Genomic DNA, 22,192 nt, shown 5'->3' with positions numbered 1-22,192 from the left:
CTATACAAAGCATACCATACATAGAGAAGGAAAGGAGAGAGTGCTGAATGTAGTGTTACAGTCATAGTGAAAGAAAGACCAACTTAATATGAAGTTGGTCTATTCAAAAGTCTGATGGCAGCGAGGAAGAAGTTGTTTTTGAGTCAGTTGGTATGTAATCTCAGACTTTTGTATCTTTTTCCTGATGGAAGAGGTGGGAGAAAGTATGTTTTAGGTGCGCGGAGTCCTTAGTTATGCTGTCTGCTTTTCTGAGGCAGTGGGAAGTGTAGCAGAGTCAATGATTGGGAGGCCGGTTTACATGTTGGAGTAGGCTTTGTTCATGATTCTTTGTAGTTTTTTACAGTCTTGAGCAGAGCAGGAGCCATACCAAGCTGTGATGCAACCAGAAAGAATGCTTTATATGGTGCACCTGTTGGTGAGAGTCTAGCGGACATGTCAAATTTCCTTACCTGAGGAAGTAGAGGCATTGGTGGTCTTTCCTAAATATGGCGTTGGTGTGGAGGGACCAGGACAGGTTGTTGGACACCTAGAAACCATTTCCACTATATTCCCATTGATGTAGACAGGGGCATATACTTCACTATGCTTCCTGAAGCCGGTGACTATCATTTTACTGACAATTACATCAACACTTTGAATGGGCTATCTAATTAATCCCACTTGCCTGCTCTCCATAGCTCTACAAAACCCATCCCTTCCAGTATAGCCCAATTCCCTTTTGAAAGCCACAACTAGATCTGCTTCCACTTTCCTTCCCAGCAGTGTTATCCAGATCACAACAACTTGCTACTTAAAACGACAGAATTATAGAGTTGTTACCATGCAGAAGGAGGCCATTTGGCCCATTGTGTCTACACTGGCCCTCTGAATGAGCAATTCATTTAGTGGCATTCCCCCATCGTCTCCCTATAGCCCGACACAATCTTCCTTTTCTAATAAAAATCTAATTCCCTCTTAAATGCCCCAATTGAAACTGCTTGCACCATACTTTTAGACAATGGCATTCTAGATCTCAACCACTCACTGCTTGAAAAAGTTTCTCCTCATGTTGCTTTTTCTTTTATTGCCAATTATTTTAAACCTCTGCCCTCCCATTCATGATCCTTTCATGAGTGGGAACAGTTCTTCCCTATCCATTCTGTCCAAACTCCTCATGATTTTGAATAACTCCATCAAATCTCTTCTCTGCCTTCTCCTCTTTAACTTCTGCAATCTATCTTCTTTGCTGAAGTTCACCTTCCCTGGAACCATTCTTGTGAATCTTTTCTGCACTCTCTCATGTCTTCATATCTTTTCTAAAATTTAGTGTCCACAGCTGAATGCAATACTCTATCTGAGGCCAAATCAGTATCTTATAAAAGTCCAACATAACCTTCTTGCTCTTGATTTCTCTACAACTGCCCCCCCACCCCCCATAGTACTTGTTATATTACCTTATTGGGATCTCTCTTCAGGAATTTTAAATATCCCTTTAACTTATAACACCAATTGTACATGGAAGTGCCAAGACTGAACTTAGGTTAAAATGTCATGCTCACACCAATATACATGGATTAGCATGACGTGGGACTACTACCTGTTGTGGAATTTATAAGAGGAACATTATTGAGAACATGATCAGCACAATGCAATGGAAAGAAGAGTAACACACCATCATCCCTTTCATTCTGCATCTGCTGGTCCCACCACTTTACTCTTAATTTTTAGAGATGAATATTATATTTATGTGTCTGCAGCTCTAAAAGAAAAAGTCATTGTTGTGATGTGGGGAACTTTAAAGGCAATTTGTGCACATTAAGATCTCAATAAGGGCAACGAGATCATGACCAGATCATCTGTTTGAGCAACGTTGGCTGAGGGATAAATATAGCCCCACTCTCTCTCCTTCTAAATTGTGTCATGGTCAAACTGAGAGGGCAGAGGGGACATCGGTTCAACACCTGATCTGAAAGGTGGCATCTCTAGCAGTGTAGCACTCCCTCTAAGCGCTTCGGAGAGTCTGCCAGGCTTATATGTTTAATTCTCTGGCCTTCTGACTCAGAGGCGCGAGTGCTACCATCTGAAGCACAGCTGACGCCTAAATTGAGAGCATAATTGCTCACAGCCACAATAATACATGGAGCCTGCAGTGCCAACTGTCAGGGAATAAAAGGCCGATGAAGTGATGTGAAAAGGGCGTGTGTTTGAATAGCATTTATAAAATAAATCAGCCCTGATATTTGATCAACAGTTCCTGCATCTCTGATACCACAAACTGTTTGATTTCACCTTCAACTCTCTCAGTGTTCCAGTTGATCAATTAGGTGCAGAGTTCTGAGCGCACTTGAACTCTCAAACCATGTCCACTGGGGATACAATCAGCAGTACAATGCTGTCAGCAACTGTGCCTTATGTATGTTGCATTTCAGTTGTCTGATGTTCAAAGGGCATTGCTGTGGAATCAGCTCAGAGATGTGCTTGACATTTAATCCTGTAGACTTTTCAAAACAAGACAGCCAGAAGTGGGCCAGTCCATCAGAGGAGTGACATGTTATACAGGGAAAGAGGGGAAATGCAACTTTAAACTTCACCCAGCCCGACCATATTTCAGTTCCCAGCTATTTCTCTGTAAACAAAATTGTTGGGGGTGGTGGGGGGTGGAGGAGGGGCCTTCTCGTGCACCTAACAGAGCAGAAATCAAGAGTTCTATTGCAGAAGCTGGTCACTTAGTCATGGGCTACCTGGCCCAGTGGACTGGAAGGAGAAAGGAAATAAAACAGGATTCCTCCTTAGTAGCAATGACAGTGATCTGCCTTTACGTAGCGTCTTTGCCATCGTGAACCATCCAAGGGCACTTCACCAGGGTGTCACTGAGTCACATGAGGCAAATGGAAGGTAGATTTTAAGACATGTCCTAAAAGCAGGAAGAGAAGTGAAGAGATCTATGGGGAGCTTTCAGAACTCAGGGCCTAAGCAGCTGAAGGGACGCACCCCTTGCCACCATCGCCCACCCACCCACCCTGCCGCCAACTCCCCCCACCCCGCCCCCGCCCTCCAATGGTGCACTGATTAAAATCAGAGATGTTCAAGAGGCCAGAGTTGGAGGAGCTCAGATAACTCGCAGCATTGCAGAGGCAGGGATGGGTGAGACAAGGATGAGAATTTTCAAATCAAGGCCTTTGCTTGACTTGGAGCCAGTGGAGGTCAGTGAGCACAGAGGCTGAGAGTGAAACGGTTCTTGGTGCCAGGTGAGACACTTGCACCAGAACATTGGATGATTTCAAGTTTAGGTAGGATGGAAGATGGGAAATCAGCCAGGAAAACATGTAATTCCCTGAGAGAGAAGTGCAATAGGAAGCTGGCCTTCATAGCGAGGGGGATTGAATATAAAAGTAGGGAGGTCTTGCTGCAGCTGTACAGGGCACTGGTGAGGCCGCAGCTGGAGTACTGTGTGCAGTTTTGGTCGCTGCACTTGCGCAAGGATATTTTGGCCTTGGAGAGAGTGCAGAGGAGGTTCACTAGGCTGATACCGGAATTGAGGGGGTTGAGCTATGAGGAGAGGCTGAATAAACTGGGCTTGTACTCGTTAGAGTTTAGAAGAATGAGGGGAGATCTCACTGAGACGTACAAGATGATGAAAGGGATGGATAGGATAGAGGTGGAGAGGTTCTTCCCGCTCAGAAAGGACAGTAGGACTAGAGGGCACAGCCTCAAGATAAGGGGGGGGGCAGTTTAGAACAGAGTTGAGGAGGAACTTCTTCACTCAAAGGGTGGTGAATCTCTGGAATTCTCTGCCCGTTGAAGTGGTGGAGGCTACCTCGCTAAATATATTTAAGGTGCGGGTGGATAGGTTTTTGGTAGGCAAGGGAATTAAGGGTTATGGGGAGAAAGCGGGAAAGTGGAACTGAGCCACTTCAGATCAGCCATGATCTTATTGAATGGCGGTGCAGGCTCGAGGGGCTAGATGGTCTACTCCTGCTCCTATTTCTTATGTTCTTATGTTCTTAGGAAGAGTAAAGAAAGTGCAATAGAAAGAATTGAAATAAGAGTGACACTTTTTCTGACTTTAGTCTTATACAATTAAAGCCTTTCTAAAAAACTAACCATTTTCCAATGCTGAACATGGTATAGAAATTTTACATCTTGGATCTTCCAAATAACTTTGCACAAATTATTACTGAGATCTATTTCATTTATTTCTGATTTACAATCTCTTACCATCAATCTAAGTCATTCCATCCAATTTGTTCCCAGTTTGTTTGGAGAACAGCTAATTATCTTGGTGCCTCCTTTAATGGTTCCCCTGTGGGAAGCAGGAAGGTGACAGCTGTGTGTCACTGGCTTCAGGACACCCCATTGTGGCTTTTTGTCTCTGGGAGCAGAAGGGCTGGCTTCAGGCTGTGGCATTGCTATTGCTGCTGGGGCAGTCTGACTTTGCATGTCCACTGCACTGAACTGCCACTGGGGTGAGGTGGAGGCAGGGATTAGGGAATGAACAAACTGAATGTTATAGAAATTGAGCCATCCAGCAGAAATCTACGCTTACAGCCTCCTCATCATGTCTTAGCTTCTCCAACACTCTTTTCAATTGGGTGGCCTAATGGCACAGTGGTTAGCACTGCTGTTTCACAGAGCCAGGGATCTGGGTTTGATTTCCAGCTTGGATCACTGTACGTGGGGAGATTGTACATTCTCCTCATGTCTGCGTGGGTTTCCTCTGGCTTCCTCCCATTGTCCAAAGATGTGCAGGTTAGGTGGATTTGCCTTGCTAATTTGCCTCTTAGTGTCCCAAGATGTATACATTGGGGGGATTACTGGGGTAAATACATGAGGTTATGGGGATACGCCTGGATGGGATGCTCTGTTGGACACTCGGTGCAGACTCAATGGGCCAAGTGGCTTTTTTCTTCATTGGCAGGATTCTACTTATCTATGCTCTTGTATCCCATGATAGAATTGGGAGAGTGCTTGGCAGCAATTGCATCCCTCCTCACCTGGGCAAGTCCTTCTGCGACCCTGTGTATGGAGGCTGCTACATTACAGGTTTCAACCCTCCCAGATTGTTCTTGATTCTCCCAGATAGAGGTCTGTTCTCCCAGGCATTGTGGCTCATAACCAAATGTCCTTTACAGGGTTAAGCACGAATAACACATGAACATATATAAGGATGGGGTTTTACCGAAAGCAGTTGATGCCAGTCTGGGCTGTGCCCTGTTGTATCATGCATTTTATTTGAGGAGTCAGGAATGTTTTGTGCCTCTCTCTGAGGATGTAACTTCACCTCTCTGAAGCTTATCATGTATTTAAAAAGGTCTTAAAATGGCACAAAAGTTTTGATTACTTATTGAGGCGGTGGAATTTACTTGCTGTTTTTCAATGTGCATGACAGTGTAGAAACATCACAGGAGTATGTTTTATGTAAACGTTACCTACCCGTAAATCTTTCTATTCTGGTCTTTGCCTGTAATGATATTCTTTCAATAGGAACAATAAAAGGCATATGTTAATAAAAAAATCTGTACAACAGTACAGCAGCCACACAGCTAGTCTTAGTCCCCTACCTGTCATCTGCCTAAGAGAGGAGTCCAGCCTTGGGATGATTATATACGCTGTGTCCCAATTGGTCCCCAAGAAAGATGAGCCTTACTATGCTGTGTTGCCCTTAAAGGGATAATCACCACATTGCCCCCATCCCCCACTTCTTAGAATCACAATCGTACAGCACAGAAAAGGCCCTTCAGCCCACTGAGTCTGCACTGACCATAACTACCACTAAAATTGCACTAATCCCATTTTCCAGCGCTTGACCCATATCCTTGAATGTTATGATATTTCAGATGCTCACCCCAAATACTGTTTGAAGGTTGTACAGTTTCCGGCCTCCACTATCTTCCCAGGTAGTGCATTCCAGATTCTCACCACCCTTTAAGTGAATTTTAGATACGCACATGGGTGATGAGATGCTTGGTGGTTAGGCTTTCTGTGCTTACACCAATGTTAACACGAAAGGATGACTTTCCACTTTACTGGTCGCAGTCTGCCTCTTGTATTATGACAAGCTGTGTTTGACAGCAAGGATCTGTCACAAAGGCCACAGTTAATATTTGAAAATATCATTTAACACAATTTCCAGTGAGAAATCTATAACACCTACAGCCACTTTGCCATGTCTTAGCCTCTCTACTAGTCTTCTCAATGGGGCACAATGATGGCACAGTGGTTAACAATTCTGCTTCATGGGACTTGGGTTCGATTCCAGTCTTGGGTGAGTGTCTGTGCGGACTCTGCACATTCTCCCCGGGTCTGTGTGTCTTTCCTCTGGGTGCTCCGGTTTCCTCCCACAGTCCAAGGATGTGCAAGTTAGGTGGATTGGCCTATGCTTCAGGCATTCCATGTATCCTGAGGAAAGCCAATAACTGTAGGAAAATGGCATAAAAACTTTAAAATTAATTAAAGTCACAGCTAGGTCAGAAGTGCACCATTTCACAAAATTCTGATCTTGGTAAGTTGCCATCCTAAAACAACGGGTACAATTTGTAGCCCTCACACACCAGAAGTGTCTGGTGGCATGACAAGGACTGCCATCCCTGTTGATTTCCCACTTTAGGTTGGAAACGGGTAGCCAGCCCGCCCACTTCCAAAACCAGTTGATGTCCTTAACTGGTCATTAATGACCCCTTAAGAGTATTTTTCCACCAATGCTTGTATCTTACCAGTAGTTAGTGGGAGTGTGGAGATTGGCAGGGAAGCGGGAGGGATTATGTGCCCACACGACATAGCAAGGCCGCTGCAAGTAGGCTGCGGATTGGGATGGGGTGGAGCACTTTTGTGGGTGGTTCCTTCTGCTTAGGCTTAGATAGCTGAAACGTAAATGTGAATCCTGCCTTCCACGCTCACCAGGCATTGTCCAACCCACGGAAAGTCTCTGTCATTGTTTATAACCCAAATAGTTATGTCAGTTACATTGGGAAGAGGCAAGTTGCCTATGGTTAGTCAACACACTTGTGTAAAATGCCTTTGGAGGTATCAACCTGTTTAAAACATCGGTGAAATAGTAAATGAAACAATTTCATACAAAAACATAAGCTAATATCACACACAGTAATTCCACAGCATTCAACTGAAGGGGTAAAATTATTTAAACATAGAAAATTTTACAAGGATGACTGGGGATGTAAAACATTATCTGAGCTTAATTTAAATTCACTCTTTTTTAAGTACACAAAGTTAGAATTAAAGGACCTGATTTCACCATTTTGATTCAAAGTGCTGAATCTGGGAGTTGTCCAGGTTCGACTTGTAAACCTGTTGTCCAGTGCCCCCATATGCACTCTGCCTGAAAAAAAAGCAGGAATTCTGAATCGCGTGGCACAAATCTGTAGGTGGGGCTTATCACACCCGAAACACTGCAACTCCGATTGGCGTTCCTAACTGAGCATGTGCAGAAAAAAAGTGATAGAATGCTGCTCCCCGACTACATCGGGGAATATAAAAGTAGGGAGGTCTTGCTGCGACTGTACAGGGCACTGGTGAGGCCGCAGCTGGAGTACTGTGTGCAGTTTTGGTCGCCGCACTTGTGCAAGGATATTTTGGCCTTGGAGGGAGTGCAGAGGAGGTTCACTAGGCTGATACTGGAGATGAGGGGATTGGACTATGAAGACAGGCTAAATAGACTGGGTCTGTAGTCATTGGAGTTTAGGAGGATGAGGGGGGATCTTATAGAGATGTATAAGATAATGAAGGGGATGGAAAGGGTAGAGGTGGAGAGACTCTTCCCTCTCAGAAAGGACAGTAGGACTAGAGGGCACAGCCTCAAGATAAGGGGGGTACAGTTTAGAACGGAGTTGAGGAGGAACTTCTTCACTCAAAGGGTGGTGAATCTCTGGAATTCCCTGCCCGTTGAAGTGGTGGAGGCTACCTTGCTAAATATATTTAAGTCACGGGTAGGCAAGGGAATTAAGGGTTATGGGGAGAAAGTGGGAAAGTCGAACTGATCCACTTCAGATCTTATTGAATGGCGGGGCAGGCTCGAGGGGCTAGATGGCCTACTCCTGCTCCTATTTCTTATGTTCTTATGTTACATCATGTCTGGGCCGGATAATGCCTTCCCCTGGCCCCCACAGACATTTCCCCACCCCCCACAACATTACTGACCCCCTTAACCCCCCCACCTCTTTGCCCTAGACCGATCGTGGCCCCCTACCCCCATTCCCCGCAACAATCAAAACAGAGAGGCAGCAGACCTTCCCTCACTGATCTCAGGCAGAGTGCCAGCGGAGCCCCCCCCCCGCCCCGTACTCCTCACTGATCTCAGGGAGAGAGATCCACCTGGTCCCCTACACCCTACAAATATCAGGCAGAGTGATCCCCCTCACTCCCACCTGGACCTTCCCGCACAAATCCCCCATCTCCCCCTGACTCCGATAGTTGTGTGACACCTCCCTCTCTCTCTCCCCTGTCCTCAATCACTGAGGCACTCATCCACCACCACCTCATACCCCTCCACCTCCCATACAAGCGAGCACTTGCCCTCAATGCAAACAAGCAAACTTCATGGGCCTGATTTTACCATTTTGATTCGAAGTGCTGAATCTGGACGTAATTCAGATCCGACTTAGAAATCTGCTTTCAGGTGCCCCCAGATGCCTGCAAAAGAAATTCCGAGTCCAAATCGCACCTTGGGCGGGGCTTAGCACACCTGACACGACCGGAGCTCTGAGCTGCGCATGTGCAGTTAGAAAAAAATCTGAAAAAGCGCCCCCGTATCAGGTTGCTCTGAACCCGTGCCGCAGAAAGCGGAGAAAGTGGCCCAGGAGCGACAAGCAGGAGCGATGGCGCACACACACATATCACTGCCACCCCTTTATCCACCACCCCCCTGCTACACAGGCCGATCGCGACCTCTGCCCCCTTCCCCTCCTCACCGATTGCCTGCAGCCCTCCCTGCCCCCCCTACCAGAGATCCATCTGCTCTCCCCCCCAACCACTACGAGCAATTGGACCTCCTCCCCCTACCCCCCACCACCAAAAATACATCTTACCTGCCTTCCTCCTCTCCCCACCTCAGAGAATGTTCTGGCCTCCCTCACCTGCACCCACCCCCCCCCCCACCCCAGAGAATGATCTGGCCTCACTCCTCTCCCCCCCCCAGAGGAACATCTGACCTCTTCCTCCCTCCCCACCAGACAGCAATCAGCGCCCCCCCTCCCCACTACCAGACAACGATCGCCCCCGCACCCCCCCCACAGATCGCCGCCATTCCCGGGTCTCGGCAAAGTGGCCATCTGCGCCAATGTGGGCGTGGCCTCACTCCCGACTTTACCACGCTTTCGTGCCCGAAAACGGGCGCGACGCAATGGTAAAACAGGGCCCCGTGGAACTTGCTGGGGTGCTCTCTGCTCTAACAAGAAGCAGCTCCGTTAAAAACTCAAGAATGGACAGGCGGGCAGGCAGTGCAGGAAAGAAGTGAGCTCACGGCCAGCCCCCTGATTTTCTGAGGACAGTCTGGGGAGACTGCTAGATGCAGCAAAGGCGAGGCGGGACACCCTCTTCACGTCAGGAGGGTGCAGACCTGGGGGGTGGGGGGGGGGGGGGGTGGGGTTGATGGAAATGCAGCCTGGGACGAAGTTGTCGCCTCGGTCGGTGCCAGGGCACTGCCCCCCCCCCCCCCCTTCCCCGCCACTCCCCCCCCCCCCCCAAACCAGGAACAGTGCCGGAAAAAAGTCAGTGACCTCATCCGTGCAGCAAGGGTGAGTGCTGAACCCCGTTTTGCATCTTTGGCCATTTCTCCCCCAGATCCTCCCATCCCCAGCACCCTGCATGCTTTCAGCTCCTGACCCCCCAAGCACCTCCTTCCTTTTCCCCCGGTGAGCCCCGCTATGCTTGCCCTCTCAGGGCCACCACCTGATACCCTGCAGGAGTCACGCCACCATTTATCTGATGGTTCCTTCTGTCTCCACAGAAGAAGACCGAGCACAACACTCATGAGAGGGTGAAGGCAGAAGTTGGGGAGCCAGACCTCCAGGTCCTCACCCCCTTTGACGAGCAAGGGAAGGGGAGATGTGGGCCGTCAGCGACAGCACGGTTGGGATGCCATTAGGAAGTAAACACCTGTCATTCCTCTACTCACTTTGAAGCAACTTTCAGGGGCACGAGTTTTGGGTGTGAGGGCCAATGTTCAAAGGAGATGTACGAGGTATGTTTATTTGCACAGAGAGGGTGGTGGGTGCCTGGAACTCGCTGCTGGGGGAGGTTGTGGATCCAGTCACGATAGTGACCTTTGAGGGGCATCTCAACAGCTATGTGAATGGGATGGGAATAGAGGCATATGGTCCCCAGAAGGATAGGGGATGATCGCTACATGCTCGGAGGGCCAAAGGGCCTGTCCCTGTGATGTAATTTTCTTGGTTCTTTGTTCTACGTTCAATGGAAATGTGTGAAACGCGTGTTTGGCATCCCGGATTCCTCTCCCTCCCTTGCATTTAACCTTGTGTCCTGTGTTGCAAAGACAAATCCGGATGCCCCGGGGCCTTCTGGATTACAGGCCCCAGTTACAGCTCCCACCCTTCCTGGTCCAGACAGCTCAGAGGAGATCTAGGAGAGTGTGGGTAAAGGAACCTTTGAAGGTGGCAGTGTTTTAGCATTAGCTTCCACCTCCCAACTTACCATCCCAAATACTGACACGTCAGTGGGGCCAGTTAGTGGTGAGGCTTCTGGGTCACTGTCTGGTGTGCACGACGCATCTGATAATGTACATTGGGTGGAGGAGGGAATGTCTGAAGCCTCTGGCATGCGGGCGCCTGCCGGAGGCAAGAACTCAGCTGGCCGCAGGCTACATGCTGGGCTCTGAGATCACGAGAGATTCCCAAACAGTGCCAGGGAATGCAGGAGGGGCTGACGGCCACACTGGACCAACTACAAGGCTGTTGGGAGGAGTCCCAAAGCTTTCAGGTGGACCAGCTATTGCCTGTCTTGCGTGCTTCCCAAGCCAACACTGCAAGGGTGACGTCTGCAGTGGAAAGCCTGAGGCAGGGGATCCTCACCATGAGTGATAGGCTCCAAGAGATGGCCAAGTCACAGCGGGCCACAGCAGAGTCCCAGAGGGCTGCAGCCGAAGGACTGATCAGGCTTCTCAAGATTCTCTGACCCATGGCTGAGAGTCACAACAGCGGGACAGCACTGAGACACAGCGGACAATGGCAACAGCACTTGAGTGCGTGGCCCAGTCTCAGAGGGCACTTGCGGTGGCCATTGACTCAAGTGGCCATTGCAGAGGGTCGACCATCATGGGTAGGAAGCAGGTGGTCCTCCAGGACTGGCAGTGCCAAGTGACACTGGAGCTTCTGGAGCTCACTGCAGAAGCACATCTATTCCATAGAGTGACCCAGGGGCCATGGAACCCCAAGAGAGGAGGAAGGGCTCGAGCCCCTGCCAGGGCCTTCCAGCCAGCAGACTGTGGCTGTGGTTACACTTTCTGACTCCCCCCGTCCTGACACCAGGGCATCTCAGGGGCAGCAGGATGAAGAGGGTGTCATGGAAGTATCCCAGGCATCTGAAAGCAGGCCAGAGCCCTCAAGGTCCAGGGCACCCAGAGGACACCCATCACGCACATCACAGGCCACGGGGCGAGGTGGGCAGCTGGCTCCCTCCATCTCCCTCCATACATTCTGGGGAGTCACTGAGACGTAGCGGTAGGCCATGTAAGGTTAGGAAGTTGAAGTTGCAGTGAGATGGCACAGGGGAAGGGCTGCACCAGTTAGAAAGATATGTAAGCACCTTAACGTTTTCTGTTCATAAGTTTTTATGTTAGAATGTCTTATTTAAACACCTTTATTGTAAATAAATGTTTTTTAGCACCCACCTGCAACTAATTTGTCAATAATGAATCCTCTTCCATTGATGATTGCTGGAGGGATGCTTCATGTTGATGTCAGTTGGGGAGGGTCCTCAATGCTGTGTCGCTGAGTAAAGGAAGCCATTGGTTTCACAGAACCCACGAGCGATTCCATCCCCTCCCCCACCCCGGGGCCCTCTATGGGGGTTTCAGATCCCTTACACACTACATAGACATGGGCCCAGGTGCCAGTGTGCATGTGGAGCTCAGGTAAGAGTCAGACTAGTTTGCATCAGGATATCATCATATTGGTGCTTGCAAATCACCATCACCCTCCTGTCTGCCAAAAACACAGAGTATCCAGGCCCATCACTCTGATGTGAAATGTGCAGGATATATAGAAGGCACTGAGGGGAGGAGAGGGGTGGGGAATGGAACCCAAAGACTGAAACATCTGATTATCCCCTTTCTGCCTCATTTGAACTGTCAGCCCTCCAGCGCCTGAGTGGTGTTTCAAGACATGGTCTTCCTCCTCTTCCTCCTTCCTCCTCCTACTGCTGGTCATTCTCCCCAGTGACAACCGGCTGGTCAGCCTCTACATCTTCCTCCTCCTCTGAGAGGTCACCTTGCTGCAGAGCCAGATTGTGCAAGGCACAGCACACCACCATAACGCAGGAACAGTTCAGGGGCTATACTGGAAGGCCTCGCCAGATTGGTCCAGGCACAAGAATCACATCTTGAGGAGCCCATTGCATCTTTCTGCTATCGTGCGGGTGGCTTTCTGGGTCTCATTATAGTGAGTCCCCACCTCAGACACAGGCCTCTGCACAGGCCTCGTCAGCCATGTCCAAAATGGGTGACCCAGGAGCCACCCCTGCAGGCTGGGCTCTTCTTCAAATGCCTCTGGGATATCCGAGCTCCTGACAATGAAGCTGCCATTCACGATGTCTGGAGGTCTGACGCAGAAGTGCATGATGGTCATGTTATGGTCACACATTACCTGAACATTCAGGGAGTGGAACCCCTTCCTATTAACAAATCTTTCCAGATTCTGGAGGGGGGCCCTGAGGGTGACGTGGTGCAATCGATGGCCCCCTGCACATTAGACATCCCTGCAATATCTGTGAACCCTGCAGCCCAGGCTTCCTGATGGGCCTGGTCCAGGTTGAAGTTGATGTACTGCCCAGTCCGGGCGTATAGAGCTTCTGTGACCTACCTCATACAGGTGCGCATGGCTGATTGGGAGATGCGACAGACATCTCAGCGTGGAGTCTGGAGAGAACCAGTCACGTAGAAGTTTAGAGCAGCCTTCAATTTGATAGCCACCTGAGCCCCCTCCCCTGCCTCTAGATCTTGCATGGTCTCCTTTTGGAGTTGGAGATGTCGGCGGCACACAGTGTCCAGCATCTGTTTGAAGGACACTCGTGCACGGATCTGCCGGGGTCTCTGCTCCCTCCTTACCCTACGCATCCTCCCCTCTGGGTGAATGGCAGCCACTTCCTGCCTCTGGTGGTCATCTCCCTCTGGTCCTGCAGGTGGTAAGGCCCAGGCCTCCTGTACCCGCAATTCTTCCTCCAGCTCCTCCTCCTCAGCTCCAGCAGCAACCAAGAGAACACCAAAGTCTATTGGTTGCATTGAAAAAGTCATCTCATCGGCCTGAAGGACAGGAGGAAAGGAGATGGAGAGAGGAACGCGTGTAGAGGTTATGTAACGCTGCTTGCCCCTAGTACACCCACAATCACAGCCCCCCCAATTCCCCCAGCCACATGCTCCCCACAATCACAGCCCCCCCAATTCCCCCAGCCACATGCACCCCACAATCACAGCCCCCCCAATTCCCCCAGCCACATGCTCCCCACAATCACAGCCCCCCCAATTCCCCCAGCCACACACTCCCCACAATCACAGCCCCCCCCAATTCCCCCAGCCACATGCTCCCCACAATCACAGCCCCCCCAATTCCCCCAGCCACATGCTCCCCACAGTCACAGCCCCCCCCAATTCCCCCAGCCACATGCTCCCCACAATCACAGCCCCCCCCAATTCCCCCAGCCACATGCTCCCCACAATCACAGCCCCCCCAATTCCCCCAGCCACATACTCCCCACAATCACAGCCCCCCCAATTCCCCCAGCCACATGCTCCCCACAATCACAGCCCCCCAATTCCCCCAGCCACATGCTCCCCACAATCACAGCCCCCACAATTCCCCCAGCCACATGCTCCCCACAATCACAGAACCCCAATTCCCCCAGCCACACACTCCCCACAATCACAGCCCCCCCCAATTCCCCCAGCCACACACTCCCCACAATCACAGCCCCCCCAATTCCCCCAGCCACACACTCCCCACAATCACAGCCCCCCCAATTCCCCCAGCCACATGCTCCCCACAATCACAGCCCCCCCAATTCCCCCAGCCACATACTCCCCACAATCACAGCCCCCCCAATTCCCCCAGCCACATGCTCCCCACAATCACAGCCCCCCAATTCCCCCAGCCACATGCTCCCCACAATCACAGCCCCCACAATTCCCCCAGCCACACACTCCCCACAATCACAGAACCCCAATTCCCCCAGCCACACACTCCCCACAATCACAGAACCCCAATTCCCCCAGCCACACACTCCCCACAATCACAGACCCCCCAATCCCCCCAGCCACATGCTCCCCACAATCACAGCCCCCCCAATTCCCCCAGCCACACTCTCCCCACAATCACAGCCCCCCCAATTCCCCCAGCCACATGCTCCCCACAATCACAGCCCCCCCAATTCCCCCAGCCACATGCTCCCCACAATCACAGCCCCCCCAATTCCCCCAGCCACATGCTCCCCACAATCACAGAACCCCCAATTCCCCCAGCCACACACTCCCCACAATCACAGCCCCCCAATTCCCCCAGCCACATGCTCCCCACAATCACAGCCCCCCCAATTCCCCCAGCCACATGCTCCCCACAATCACAGCCCCCCCAATTCCCCCAGCCACATGCTCCCCACAATCACAGCCCCCCCAATTCCCCCAGCCACATGCTCCCCACAATCACAGCCCCCCCAATTCCCCCAGCCACATGCTCCCCACAATCACAGCCCCCCCAATTCCCCCAGCCACATGCTCCCCACAATCACAGCCCCCCCAATTCCCCCAGCCACATGCTCCCCACAATCACAGAACCCCCAATTCCCCCAGCCACACACTCCCCACAATCACAGCCCCCCAATTCCCCCAGCCACATGCTCCCCACAATCACAGCCCCCCCAATTCCCCCAGCCACATGCTCCCCACAATCACAGCCCCCCCAATTCCCCCAGCCACATGCTCCCCACAATCACAGCCCCCCCAATTCCCCCAGCCACATGCTCCCCACAATCACAGCCCCCCCAATTCCCCCAGCCACATGCTCCCCACAATCACAGCCCCCCCAATTCCCCCAGCCACATGCTCCCCACAATCACAGCCCCCCCAATTCCCCCAGCCACATGCTCCCCACAATCACAGAACCCCCAATTCCCCCAGCCACACACTCCCCACAATCACAGCCCCCCAATTCCCCCAGCCACATACTCCCCACAATCACAGCCCCCCAATTCCCCCAGCCACATACTCCCCACAATCACAGCCCCCCCAATTCCCCCAGCCACATGCTCCCCACAATCACAGAACCCCCAATTCCCCCAGCCACATGCTCCCCACAATCACAGCCCCCCCAATTCCCCCAGCCACATGCTCCCCACAAACACAGCTCCTTGCAAAGTTCAGAGGCTGCACTAGTACAATTTGCAAGGGCTTTGTGCACATCCTTCAGCTAGAAGTGAGCTGAGTGCACAAGGACCCAGCAGCACCACAAGACCCAAGTTCAGTGCTGAGACCCAGAACCGTGCTGCAAGACAAACATCGGAAACCCTGCAGAGCAACAGCCCCCCACCCTTCCAAGCATTCGCAGAGCAGCCGCTGACCCAAGACAGAAAATGGCCGCATCAACAGGACACCCATGAGTAGCAGAGACGTCGGACACTATGCACTTACCCCCTCACTAACCCTCGCTGATGAAGTGCCCAAATCGGACTTTTATTGAGCTTGTCTGATTCGTACTGATTCCCGAATGGCGAACACAGTAGTAAAGGGGGAAGTGCTGGTAAAGTTGGACTTCCAGCCCATTAAGTCAATTTAAATTCATTCAAATGCATTTAAATTTCCGTCACGTTCATTTCTGGCGCAGTGCCAATCATGTCTATTTTTGGGCCTTGGTAAAGAGGGAACCTGCGCGGAGGCAGGCGCGGATTGTGCTACTCACCTCAAGCCCGACTTTGTCAAGTTTTCCGATCTGAAAATGGGTGCAACTCGTTGGTAAAATCGGGCTCATAGAATTCCTACAGTGCAAAAGGAGGCCATTTGTCCCATCGAGTCTTTACCAACCACAATCCCATCCAGTTCCTATTCTCATAGCCCCACGTATAGACCCTGCTAGTCCCCCTGAAACTAAGTGACAATTTAGCATGGCCAGTCAACCTAACCTACACATCTTTGGACTGTGGGAGGAAATGGAACTCCCAGAGGAAGCCCAGAGAGACACGAGGAGAATGTGCAAACTCCACACAGACAGTGACCCAAACTGGGAATCAAACCCAGGTCCTTGGTACTGTGACTGCAGTGCTAACCACTGTGCCACTGTGCCATCCCAAATTGCTTACATTGAAGCTGTCAAAATCCATAAAGAAACAAAAACATTTTGCTGTGTTTTAAAATCACAATACTGGACCCCTCAATACTTGTCCTGCACTGTTTCAAAATAACTCCCTCAGCCTCGACTCAAATATCAAACATGCACAGCCTGGCAATTAAGCAACTAACTTAAAACTGTTCTGAAGTTTTTTCCAAAATTGTTGCAGATGAGGTCAGGTCACTCAACTCAACCTAGTTCCTCTATTCAGAATACCCTCTCTATCAATGATGCAACTGTTTCTCCAATGATTACCGGGCTCTCACCTCCACCACCTAATGATTCACTCACTTGTTAATTACTCTTTTTGTGAAGAATTTCTTGTAGGCATCCTAAGTTTGCTTTTGGTAGTTTGAATCTGTGGCTCCTTGTCCTACTGAAATGCTTTGGGGGCCGGTTTAACTCAGTTGGTTGGACAGCTGGTCAGTGAAGCCAACAGTGGGGGTTCAATTCCCGTACTAGCTGAGGTTACTCATAAAGGCCCAACTTCTCAACCTTGCTCCTCACCTGAGGTATGGTAATCCTCAGAGTGGCGAAAAACTGCAGCAGACGACGGTGCAGAGGGACCTCGGGGTCCTTGTGCATGAGTCGCAAAAACCCAGCCTGCAGGTGCAGCAGGTGGTCAGGAAGGCTTATGGGATGCTGGCCTTCATAGCGAGGGGGATTGAATGTAAAAGTAGGGAGGTCTTGCTGCAGCTGTACAGGGCATTGGTGAGGCCGCAGCTGGAGTACTGTGCGCAGTTTTGGTTGCTGCACTTGCACAAGGATGTTTTGGCCTTGGAGGGAGTGCAGAGGAGGTTTACTAGGCTGATACCGGAGTTGAGGGGGTTGAGCTATGAGGAGAGGCTGAATAAACTAGGCTTGTACTCGTTAGAGTTTGGAAGAATGAGGGGAGATCTCATTGAGACGTATAAGATGATGAATGGGATGGATAGGATAGAGGTGGAGAGGCTCTTCCCGCTCAGAAAGGACAGTAGGACTAGGGGGCACAGCCTCAAGATAAAGGGGGCGGTTTAGAACGGAGTTGAGGAAGAACTTCTTCACTCAAAGGGTGGTGAATCTCTGGAATTCTCTGCCCGTTGAAGTGGTGGAGGCTGCCTCGCTAAATATTTTTAAGTCACGGGTTGATGGGTTTTTGATATTAGAGGGGATTAAGGGTTATGGGGAGAGAGCGGGAACGTGGAACTGAGCCACGACAGATCAGCCATGATCTTATTGAATGGCGGGTCAGGCTCGAAGGGCTAGATGGCCTACTCCTGCTCCTATTTCTTATGTTCTAAATCACCAGCAGACAGCTCTCTTCTTCAAAGGGTGAGCAACCTATGGTCACCTGGGAATATGGTGGCTTTATCTGTAATGCTTTAAATGAAATAACATTCTGAAATGATCAGTTCAATGCCACTTATTATCTTGTATAAGTTTACCTCTCACTCACTTGTTGTCAAGGCTAATTGACTCTTCTTGGCAGTGTGACTGTGACAGGAGATAAGCGCCAAATTCATAGTGAAATATTCTGCCGTACATCCCACTCCGGCAATAGCCTTGATTTAATGGCAATACTTTTGTTGCTGTGTAAGTTCAAACCCAAAAATCAAGCACAAAACCTATGCTGCCACTTCAGTGCAGTCCAGTAGGAGTGCTGCACTCTCAGGAGAGCCCATTCTTTTTCGTGACGGGCTGGCACACCATAAAAGGGAACAGAGCAAAGCCACAGGGAATCAAAGACGTTTGCATATCCTGAGCCCTAGGGAGCAGAAGGTTTCTCCGCATCATAGCATCATTTGGCACAGTGGCACAGTGGTTAGCACTGCTGCCTCTCAGTGCTACGGACCCGGGTTTGATTCCCAGCTTGAGTTACCTCTGTGTGGAGTTTGCACGTTCTCCCCGTGTCTGTGTGGGTTTCCTCCAGGTGCTCTGCTTTCCTTCCACAGTCCAAAGATGTGCGAGGTAGGTGGATTGGCCATGCTAAATTGCCCCTTAGTGTAAGGGGGACCAGCTAGGGTAACTGCATGGGATTAAGGGATAGGGCCCGGGTGGGATTGTGGTCAGTGCAGACTCGATAGGCCGAATGACTTTTTCTGCACTGTATGATTCCATGATAGCATTGGCAACAGAGCCAGCAAGACCCCGTGGCATCGAAGGTGCTGGAACTCACATGCCTTATGTCCCTAGCTCACCCTCATCTGCCTGACACAATGAGAAACCTGCAGAAAGTGTGACCACTGACTTCTTGCTTCTCACCCCATAGGCATCTTGCACACCAACTTTCCCTTTAACACAAAGCCGCAGGATGGAAAGAGGATAGAGAGCAACAGCGCAAACTGATGAAGAGATATCGAGCCAACACACTCGCAGCTAACAGTTCCAATATGAGCGGGGCATGTACCTTGGTGGCCATTACCAGTTTGGGATCAGCATGAAGTAAATCAATGGGCAGCAAACGGGCCTGGGAGAAAGGATTGTTCAAGTCACCGAAGGTTAAGGTGGTAGTTCAGCCACAGGAGACTCATGATAGGGTGGCGTGCAAGAGATTGCTCAATGGGCATTTACACTGGGATGGTGGGTGCATTGGCTGCCCCTGTCCATTGGCCTCCTGTCACCATTGGAGAAAAAAAGAGTTCAACTTTAACTTGGCAAAGGATATGGTGCTGGGTTTGTCTTCTCTGTAAACTCTGTCCCATCTCCTGGTTATACTGCAGACCCAGGAACCCTGGCAATGCTGCCCCCATACATCTTGTAGTCTTTATGTGCACATGTCAGTCATTCCTATGCCAGCCCTTTGTGGGTGAGGTATCACTATTTGCCAGATACAGTAACAGGCCAAAATACCTCCAGACACATTCAGACATTTTGCAATAGCAGCTTGTGGCCCAGCTTCTCTCTGGGAACACCGATCTGGAAGTTGCATTATTCATGTTCATGGTTTCTTGCTGTGTGTGAATTGGCAGCTGTTTCCTTACATTATAACACTGCCTGCCGTTCAACGGCCGTCAAATTTTCTGCAATGTCTTGGCATCAAAAAACTTTCTTTGTTTCTTTCTTCTGTTTACATTTGCAAAAAAAATTTGTATTTTTTATTCTCTACACAAACAAGGCCCTAGGTTACGTACAAAATAAGTTAGATTTATCTTAAATGATCAAATTTTACTTAGCCCTTGTCCAGTCTGTTAATGAATCACATCAACCCTGAAGGTATACTGTAGGAAATAGACTCTTAACATTATCGTTGCTTCAAAAGAGCAGTGGATTTTATTTTCTCTTCAATTGGCTAATGTCAGTGAAAATATTGGCCTGAGAATAAAGCAATTGTTTTCCTTTATGTTCCTGTTGATCATTCCTTCAAAAAAAGGATATTAACAGAGGAAATGCCGTTGTCTAGAAATGATTGTTTGTCTAGTTAGCGTACAAATGTTTGTCATTAACGTGCAATGTTTGGTGCAACCATTGAATACTTGTACAATTCATGTACAGATGTTTTTCAATTAGTATACGTACATTTGCACAGTTCATGTACAAAATCATTCTGTATGCATTTTTCAACAGGGCCGTTAATAAAGGGAATATCATTTGGGGTGGCGATGGCCTAGTGGTGTTATCACTAGACTTTTAACCCAGAAACTCAACTAATGTTCTGGGGACTCGAGTTCAAATCCTGCCATGGCAGCTGGTAGAATTTGAATTCTGTAAAAACGTCTGGAATTAAGAATCTATTGATGACCATTGTCGATTGTTGGAAAAATCCATCTGGTTCACTAATGTCCTTTAGGGAGGAAATCTGCTGTCCTTATCTGGTCTGGCCTACATGTGACTCCAGAGCCACAGCAATGTGGTTGACTGTCAACTGCCCTCAGGCAACTAGGGGTGGCCAGTCAGTGATGCCCATATCCCATGAATGAATTAAAAAATCATAATCTCATTCAGCCACCTTATGCATAAATAAGATTTCCTCAAGTCCCATGTTTTAAATTTTGAGCATTAAATTTATACCAACAGCCAAGATTTTCTGCATGAGCTGTGTCAAGTGCAAAGCAGTAATGAAATACTGACATAGCAAAATGCGAGTCCATTAGCATTTCCAGATTGACAATAACCTTTGGTAAAACCATGAATGTGCTGCAAAACCTTGCTTGTGTGCAGCAATATTGGCCGGGGAGTGTCAATGATCAGAGAGGTTGATCTCCAGGCTAGGATAGAGTCAATGATTGGGGAAGCCGATGAGGTTTAACTGAGGTATCGCCTGTGCAATTTTCCAAAGCTATCTCGGCCTTTTGGCTAAGATGAAGCATCAGATCAAGCCCAAGGTGGAATGCAATGCGTTATTTTGTCATATTGGATCTTGTTTGTCTCCCTTGTGGGCAACAAAAGTTGGATTCAATTAGATTTGGATTGAATAAAAATTTGAGGGAAAGAAAATGGCCTTTTGGCTCAGATCAAGTGTAAGATCAAGCCTAAGATGGGTGCGACGCCTTTACTTGTCAGCTTGGATGTTGTTTGTCTCTCTTGTGAGGACCAAGAATTAGATTCAATTGGAATTTGAATTTGTTTTTTGGAGCAACCAAGGATCTGGATTAAGGGTTGGTCCTGTCCACTCTGCACATTGGCTTTGTAACTTTAAGAATGGACTAAAAAATGGCTGACAAGTGCACAAATATTTCCTGTGTAAAACTAACCAACTCTTTATGATGTTTTCTCCCAGTTACACCTGACTGAGGAACTGATGGCTTGCATTACACATGTTGCTATGAACTGGTAAAAAATCAGCAAAGGAAGCTACAGGTCACCAGCCATCTGGCAGTAAAAATGCTTGAAACATCGACAACAGCTTGTATTTATATAGCACTTTTAACTTGGTGACATGTCCCTTCACTGGAGCATTATAGAACCAAATTTAATACCAAGAAAATAAAGAGGTATGAGGATTTGGACACTGAGATATATTTTAAATAGAATCTTCAAGGGAGAGACAGAGGCAGAGAGACAGAGAGTCACAGGGAGGGTACTCCAGCCGAATTATGAAGTGATTATGAATTGGGGATATTCAGAGGGCCCAAATCAGAGGAATGCAGATATCTCTGAGGTTTGGGAGATTACAGGGATAGGGAGGGATGAAGCCCTGCAGGGATCTGAAAACAAAAACAAGGATTTTAAATTGAGGAGATATTTGCTTGAGAGCCAATGAAGGACAGTGAGCACAGGCGTGAATGCAGGTGTGAGCACTAGACTTCTGGATCATTTACAAAGAGTAAAACATGGGTGGCCAGCCTAAGGAGCACTGGAACCATCAAGAATGAGGGAGGGTACAGCAGCAGACGAGAAGAAAGGGTTGGGGGCAGTGTGTGATACTTTGCAGATTGGGACTCTTAGTGGTGGTATGAATATGTGGTTGGAAGCTCATCTGAGGGTTAAATAACAATACCAAAAAGTTTGGTACAATCTGATTGAGCTTCAGACATTTGTGGAGCAGAGAGGTGGAAATGGTGACTAGGGGTCAGGCCTGGAAGTGGGCAGGATTTTCCAGTCCTTCCCGCCAATGGGATCTTCCAGTCCCTGTGGCAGGTTTCCTGGCGAAACAGCTGGCAAGCAACTCAAATGGCTACTGACTTCATCAAGACTGGAAGATCCTGCTGGCGGCCAATAGCGAGCTGCCTCTGCAA

This window comes from Carcharhinus amblyrhynchos, chromosome 9 (genome assembly GCF_965287045.1).
Source record: "Carcharhinus amblyrhynchos chromosome 9, sCarAmb.v2.hapA, whole genome shotgun sequence".
In the NCBI taxonomy this organism is placed as follows: domain Eukaryota; kingdom Metazoa; phylum Chordata; class Chondrichthyes; order Carcharhiniformes; family Carcharhinidae; genus Carcharhinus; species Carcharhinus amblyrhynchos.
This window is presented reverse-complemented; position numbering follows the sequence as displayed.